This window comes from Saccopteryx bilineata, chromosome 4 (assembly GCF_036850765.1).
Source record: "Saccopteryx bilineata isolate mSacBil1 chromosome 4, mSacBil1_pri_phased_curated, whole genome shotgun sequence".
In the NCBI taxonomy this organism is placed as follows: Eukaryota; Metazoa; Chordata; class Mammalia; order Chiroptera; family Emballonuridae; genus Saccopteryx; species Saccopteryx bilineata.
Window position 1 is genome coordinate 274,131,669 of NC_089493.1, and position 8,185 is coordinate 274,139,853.

The window sequence follows — 8,185 nt, forward strand, 5'->3', positions numbered from 1 at the left end:
CTACCGCTGAGCCAACTGGCCAGGGCCACACTTTCTTTTTTGATGCTGGGACAGGGAAGCTCCTCGGGGCCACTGAACCCCTCGGCAGGCGAGGCCCGAGGCGGGGACAGGACTCAGAGAGAGTGCACAGGGCAGCAGGCTGGTAGGAGCGGCCACAGGGAAGGCCAGGCTGGGTGGGCCCTCCTCATCCTCCCTAGGCCTGTCCACTGGCCCTCTAGTCTCCCTAACAGGAACGGTCTCTCTGGGCTTGGAGGCGTCCCTGGGTCCCCATCCAGAGGAAGTGTGTGTGTAGCCCCGAGGAGCAGAGTGCGGGCACTGTGCCCGGAGTGGTGGGTACTCCCGATATCCTGACGAGGCAGCAAAGGCTTTGCGGCCAGACAGGTGGGCGTCTGCTCGACCGTGCCTTTGATGGTCCTTGCAGTCAGTCTCTGGTGGGCAGGCTTTGTCATGGACCCCCAGTTAGGGGCCGTGTCCACGTGTCTGGGCGTCTTGCCCTGCCGCAGACTAGGAAACACTCGTGTCCGGTTGAGGTGCCCCATGACTCAAGGAGGCGTGCACACTCTCCTCCTTCGAGGCCAGAAGTTGCTTCTCTACCAGCAGGAAGGAAGAGGGGGACAGTGACTGGCTCCGCACACCTGTGGGAGAGGACGAGGAGTGTGGATGACAGGACAATGACATTGCAGGAGGAAGGGCAGGGGGCAGGTGGTGATCCCATGGCTCAAATCCAGAGCACACATGTGCCTCTCCTGCTGTCCTCCTGGGCCATGTGCCCAGCATTGTGCTTTTCCCTCTCCTTCTGCACACCCCCTCCTCTCCTTCCCATCACTCTCTCCTTCCTATAGTCACCTTCTTGTCGTCCTGCACTACGCCCTCAGCATGCCGTGCCTACATGATGGGGCCGGTGGACGGAGTCATCTGTGCCCCTGTTCTGGGTTGCTCCCTGCCCGCTCCCTCCAGTGGCCCACATATGGTCTCCCACCCCAACTTACCTGCAGTCCCTCCCTTCCTGACTGACCTAGGGCCCCACCCTCCCCTCTCTCCTACCTGGGCTTCCTCCCTCCTCTAACTCTGCGGCAGTCCCTCCCTCCTATGGCTCACCTCGAGTCTCTGCGGCTTTTAGTAAGTTCTCCCCATCCCCGGCTCACCCAGACAGGAGGACAGGAGGGAGTCCTTCCTGCTGCTCCAACAACAGCTCGGCTGGGGCCAAGGGATCCAGCTGTGCTTCCGGGGAGTTGAACTGTGCCGGTTATCCAGAGCGAATGAATCCTAACCTGGGACGGAAGGAAGAGGCTGTGAGTACTCTGGGCAGGGAGGGACCAGCCAGTAGGTCAGGAGGACCTGGAAGAGAAGTGGGAAAGCAACGACCCACCCCATCCTCTGCACAAGGTCGGAGTTTCACACCGTCGCGGTCATCAGCTACAAGCACACACCCACAGAAGATCACATAGGTGAACAGACACACAAGGGAACACCCACGGGCGCACACAGTTGGCACCCACCACCCACACCACCCGGGTCCGGATGCCAGAGGGCCACTTCTTTAGACCCCGAAGCGCTAAGCCCGTCCACTCTGCTGACGAAGTCTTCCTGGGAACACAGCTCCCCGTGAAGCTCAGGAGACCCGGGACCGAGCAGATCCCGTTCCCTTCCTGCCGCGACTCCTTTCGGTCCTCTGCCCGTTCTCCACCTTGCTCCCCGTGGCTGACGGGGCCCCACCAGCTCATCCCTGATGTCCATGTGCTCCTTCACGACCCCAGCGGGGATCTCCTTGGGAGCCTGGTTCTCACGTGGACCCCCCCCCCCCCGGAGTCTGCCGGCAGCCTGGGCCCTGGGCGCATCCTTCCTGGGATGTGCCCTGGGGAAGAGGGAAGAGGAAGAAGCATGAGGGGCCCCAGCTCCAGGTCCTGAGCGTTCCAGGTGAAAGCAGCGTTTAGGGGCGCTCCCATGGGTGTGGCTGGGACAGGACCACCTGAAGCCGTGTGACCGTGTGATGGGGAGGACACACAGGGGAGCAACCAAGAGAGCTGAGTGAGGATGGACGTGTGGAGCTCCATTCTCCAGGGGGTCCCCCACCAACCTCTTCTAAGCAGACCTTATGGGGGTCCTTTCATAGGGAGCCAGGAGAGGGGTTGCCAAAGTTGACCAGGTCCTGACCCCATGGTGACAGAGGGCAGCTGAGACCCTGGCTCTTCGCCTATTCCAGTTGAAAGACCAAAGTCCCCTTGAAGGAAAAGGACCCACACAGAGTCAGGGGCCTGTCCGAGGCCGTTGTTGCCTTTGGCCACAGGCTCCAGTGGGGACGTGCTGTCGCACCTGGCTGCGGGCCCACCACTGGGGCCGGGAGCCCCCGAGGGTCAGGTCTCGGTGGAGCTGCAAGAGGCGGGCCCTGCGCCCCTTCATCAAGTGCAACTTCTGAATCTGCATCTCCTCCTTTGCCTCCAACTCTATGAACCTGGGGGGCGAAGGAGACACAGGCCGTGCTGAGAAGGAGGCCAGAGCCCAGCAAAGGCAGCAACATGGAAGGATGGGAGAGCCAGCGAGGGCCACTGGGGGCGGGATGCTGGCTGGTGGGCACGTCCCCTGCAGGGCCCTGCGGCTGGAGTCTGACCCCACTCCTCTGGGCACTTTCTCCCCAGCCTGTGCTGAGCCCTCGTGTCCAGCCAAGGATGGATCATGGTCAGAAGACAGTGCAGCTCCCAGAGGAAGCAGGACAGGAGGACCCATGTCTGAAGCAGAGGGGGAGGCCTCTGGTCTGTGGGGACCCTGTGCTGACCGACAGCCCTCCTCCCAAGATCCTCTGCAGTGAGCATCACCACAGCTGGATTCCACCCTGTAATCAGCCCCCGACCCAGTCTGCTGACCAGCCTCGTGCCCACACGGCTGTTGGGAACCGGAACCCTGACTCGCTTTTCTGCCATCTCGTAGTAGGTCATCTGGTCGAAGTTGCTTTTGCTCTGCCATCCCGGCATGGCCTGCCTTATTCCCTCCTCCAATGTCATGGTGGGCTTCAGGTGGCGCAGGGACTGGAGCGCTAGGCTGTAACACCTCAGGGTCAGTCCCGGTCTCCAGCCTGGCCTCCACCTGCCTGGCCCCACCCAGCTCTGTGCAGCGCAGGACCCCATCCCCTGTGTGACCGAGTGCCGGCCGGTGAGGGAGGCGGCATCTGTGTGTGACAACCAGCCCTCCCAGCTTCTGTTGTTCCTGCCTCACAGGCACACAGGCCCAGGAACCTGGACTGGATGCTGCCTGTCTAATCGCACACGGTTGCTGGGATGTTACCCTCAGCCCTTCCCTCCGTCTCCCAGGACAAGGCAGCCTGCGTGTCCATCCTGCCTTCCCCTTTATGTGAAAGCCCCCAGTGAACCCCTGCATGCCTGCACGGTGCACTCACGTGAGAAAGCAGGACAGATCGTTGACACCAGGACTCTGGGGAAGGTGCTTCCGGGCCAGGGCCTTGAAGCGCTGCCAACATGGAAGTCCTCGTACACCGTCTTGGGGTCACAGGAGTTGTCCGGCGAAGCCGTGGACTGGGAGGTGGCAGGGCCACCCTCCTTGTAAGCCCCATGTGGCTGTGCCCTGCATTCACCAGAGGGACAATGGGGGCCAGCTGGGCAGTTGTTGGTGGGACTTGGGGAAGAAGACCAGGACATGAGCCTCCCTTGCTGGCCTGGGTGGCTTCAAAAGCAGAGGTGGGCATAATCATCTCCACCGCAGTGGGTTCCCAGAATGGGAGTGCAGGACACACAGCACCCCCACAGAGGGCTCCTGGAGCACGCCAGTTGAGGGGGGCCTGCGTCAATGCAATGGTCTGAGTCTGGGACGGTGGTGGTAGTTTCCTTTCTGACCAGACCTGGCCCACGGTGGTGCAAACCCCAGTCCCAAAGGGGCCACGACCAGCTTCGCCAGCCCCCAGAGATGTCCTGAGCAACGCCAGCAGTGCCAGTGTGTGACCAGGAGCAAATGATGCGGTCATGAGGGGCAGCTGGTGCTGCTCCCAAAATGGCCGGTGTCCTGGGCCAGTCGTGGGCGGGGGGAAAGGAGTCATGGAGTCACCGGAGTTCAGAGTCACATCTGCTCCCAGCGCTGCAGTTGCTACTGAGACAAAGGAAAGTGCTGAGTGGAGTAGGAGAACGAGCTAACAGGACTGAGGCGCTCTGGGTCCCCTCTAGCCACTGGGATATCGGAGCAGTGAGTCTCAGCAGGAGAGGAATGGGTGAACGGAGGAAACAGTGGAGTTTTCAACTGTCCTCAAGTCATTGTCATACTCTGACTTCCAGTTGAGAGTTATTGCACTGGAGGCCTGCCCATTATTCACTGTCTGCCAAGAAGATACAGCCAGCGCCGACTCTGAGAGCCTTCCTATGGCTCCCCTGGCACTGACCCTACCAGCCTCAGAGCCTGTCTCCCAAGACATGGCATTGGGCAGAAATCTGCTCTGGAGGAAATGACCCTAGGCAGACACAGTGGAGTGACGACCTTCATGGTAAGTTCTAGGCGCCAGAGGGACTTTGTGAACAGGCAGCGTCTAAGATATTAGGGCCCCATCTCCTCCTCAGTCTTCCTTGTCCTCAATACACATCACTCTCCTTCTTTCCTGGTTGGGCACAACAACACAAAAAAACACTTGAGTAATATCTGTCCACTAGAAGGCCCCAGGAACCCTGATGCAACCGCTTCCCACACCAGCCAGCTCGCACACGCGTGTCAGAACCAACAACAGGAAACACTTAGCGGGGTCCAGGGTCTGCCCCTCTGGCTCCCAGGCTCAGAGGATCATGGCTACCCTCAGGAGCTCTGTTCTACGTAAGGAGTCTGTGAAATAAGTGTCATGTCTCTTAGAGTCTGGCATTTTACAGTGAGCAATAGATGCGAGGAGTTAGGAAAGGGCCAGGAGAGAGCGGTGGTGGCTGTCAGAAAGTTCCATAGCTGCTGTCATGTTAGATTGGTCATGGGACTGCAGGCTGTCTGAAATCCTTTCCCAATCAGCCCCCAGCCATGGAAAGTGAAGGCGCAGTAAGAACCAGGTGTGAACCAGGTGTGAACCAGGTGTGAACCAGGTGTGAACCATGTGAGAACCAGGTGACAGTGGGACAAAGTTGTCTGCATCCCAATGCAGAGGGACTCATGCAAAGCCTGGTCCAGGAGAACAAGCTACACACCACGTGCCCCTCATCACTCAGGACAGGAGTCCTAGGAGGTCTGCTACGATACGATACAGAAGATGGTCTTCCTGCTCCTTTGCTACTCCCCTTGCCCCTTGTATAAAGGAATCCGCCTTCACAGATGTTCCATGGGAAAACCAACCATGTTCCACATCTGTTTTTCTGTGCATGAAACAGTGACAGGAAATGTGAGCAAACCCTTCATCTCAAGGGTGAAAGGCAGGGCACAGGTGCACCAGGAGATACACGAAAGGGAGTAGGTCTGACCGTTTGAGTGTCCACGGAGGGCAAGAATTTAGGACAACCCAGGGAACCGACTGAGCCCTGTGTCGGTGGAAGTTACCCCACTGCCCTGCCCATGTGAATCCCAGACGACAAGAGCTTCCTGGACTGAGGAGGAGTGAGCTCTGGGCTGGGAACAGTGGAGAAGCTCTGGGCGGCAGCAGTTGGAGTACCTTCCAGCTGTGGCCTCAAAGGACATTTTATTTTAGACTTGGTCACAGAAATCCCCACTGGACAACTTTCTGACTTAGACCACCTCTCCCACTGCCCCCATTGCTCTGATACACTCAGTTTGGTTTCCTTAGAGGGATATTGTGGGGCAAGCTCCAGGTGCCTGAGGAGCAGGACATAGGACCAGCTTTCCTGTGACCCCTCCCTGTGTCACGACATAACCCACTGCTCCCAACACACATGTCGAAGTGGTTCATCTCCCCTCTAGGAAGAATCGGTGTGCCTGCTGCCACCCTTTCTCCACACCCAGGCATGTCCCCTGAGTCACCCTCATTCATCCACCTCTGGGAACCCGCCTGTCCAGGGCCAGCGCAGGTTTCCATTGGTTCCCAGCTTTCTCGGGTGACAGGACCGTGGAGGTCCAGTGCTCTCCTTCCTCTCCTTCAGTTCAAACTGTTTCCCCGGTGGAGGTGTCACTCATTAATCCCAGGGTTTAAAGGATAGCCCAGTCTCTAAAACACCCCCGCCACAGGAAAGCTTGCCTCCCTCTGAAGCCCTGCCTGCAGGTGAGGCACGGACCACCGCTGCAGAAGTGAGCCGCTCCAACAGATGCGCAGCCTCCAGTGAGGAGGCAAGAGTTTGAATTTAAAGGGCAGAATGCAGGACTCCAGACATTCCGCAGGGGGGGAGGGGCCGAGGGCAGCTGGGCCTGGGTGGGGGTGGGGTGCTACTCCATGGAGGGCTCTGGCAGGTAGGCCAAGAACCAGCCGGAAGTTCCTTTCAAGTATTAAGTGGCAACACAATCGGTGTGTGCCTCTTTAGACATCTATACATCGGTTTTTCAGATTCACAGCCCAAAGGCTCTACTTGATATTCCCTTTATTTCAGTTCTTGATCCATCAACGTAGGCCTAGGTCTGAACAAAATTAACACTATATAGCATGAAAAATAATGGGTATATAGGGCCACACAGGCCCAGGGTTTAAAGTTAAGATCAACTGAGCAGATCCAGCGTGCTTGCTAGCAGTGTGCTCATAATTCTTTAGCAAGCAGTCCTGTGGCCCCAGTGCCGAAGCTCAACAGCAGGGGTCCCCAAACTACGGCCCCGCGGGCTGCATGAGGCCCCTGAGGCCATTTATCCGGCCCCCGCCGCACTTCCGGAAGGGGCACCTCTTTCATTGGTGGTCAGTGAGAGAGCGACGCAAAGCGTGGCGTCGCTCACGTACAGTACTACTTCCGGTGACGGGGGACACACGTGTCACGGCTCCGGAAGCGCGTCATATCACTTGTTACTGCTAGCAGTGACAAATATGGAACCGGACATTGACATCTCATTAGCCAAAAGCAGGCCCATAGTTCCCATTGAAATACTGGTCAGTTTGTTGATTTAAATTTACTTGTTCTTTATTTTAAATATTGTATTTGTTCCCATTTTGTTTACTTTAAAATAAGATATGTGCAGTGTGCATAAGGATTTGTTCCTAGTGTTTTTTGTAGTCCAGCCCTCCAACGGTCTGAGGGACAGTGAACTGGCCCCCTGTGTAAAAAGTTTGGGGACCCCTGCTCAACAGACTGCCACTGGCCCAGCCTTAGAAACGATCCCTTTTGCTCCATTCCATCAGGGAAAGGACCTGTAGCCTACATGGCCAAGGCCAAACTCACCACTTTTTGTTTCTCTGAGTAGTATGTTGTTCAGTGCTTAAGTTCTTAAGTTTTTACCTTTAAATTAATGTAATATTTTAAACAAGCAATGCCTTTGCATAGTTCAGAGTAAATTCTGCAAAATGGAAGACACAGTGACGAGTCTTGCTCCTGCCTCCTTTGCCTGTCAGTACAGTCTTCTTTCCAACAGGTTACCTGTTTTTTGGGGTTTTTAAAAAATCTTTCCAGGTGTGTTATGCCACAAAAAGCAAATGCCACTATTTTAATTTTTTTTCAAAAATGCTTCAGCTTTTGCCTCTGGTTAAAGATTAATATATGTTCTATTATATTTATTTTTGATGTAATATTATTCAGTATGTACTATAATGATTGTCTTCATACCAGTAACGTGGCTTTCTTTATTTCTGGAGGCTAGATTTTTAGAACAAGAAGTTCTACAGTCTCTTTAAATTCAAAGCGCATGAAAGAATAGGTGGACAGATTTAGCAAATAAGGAATGCTCACTGAATTTGCATTTCAGATGCACAATGAATTAGTTTTTAAGGTAATTGTTTGTCTTGCAATATTTTAGACATACTTTTACTGTAAATGTTTGCTGTTTTCTGAAATTTTCATTTAACTATAATAATTCTGTATTTTATCTGGCAACTCTACCAAACAAGTAGCTTATTAGGCTATTATGAGCTACGCCCCCATAAGAAGAACTTGGAGTAAGTGTGCATGTGGGCTCCACCACCAAACACAATTGCCCAGACATGTGAAATACGCATGCTCTTTGGAGGATACGGAATTTGTGAGAGCCGCCATGTAGCACTGCACCATCTAGGCTCAGTGATGCTAAGGACAGAGGTTAGGGGCAGGAAGGCAGAAAATCTGATCCCACTTGTTACCGGGGTCCTTATCCATAG

General features: G+C 55.4%; 1 pseudogene; it reads right to left on the reverse strand.

Annotated features, from left to right (window-relative positions):
* Nucleotides 1–4,045, reverse strand: LOC136335712 (NUT family member 2D-like; annotated as a pseudogene).
* Between the last annotated feature and the right edge of the window lie 4,140 nt (nucleotides 4,046–8,185).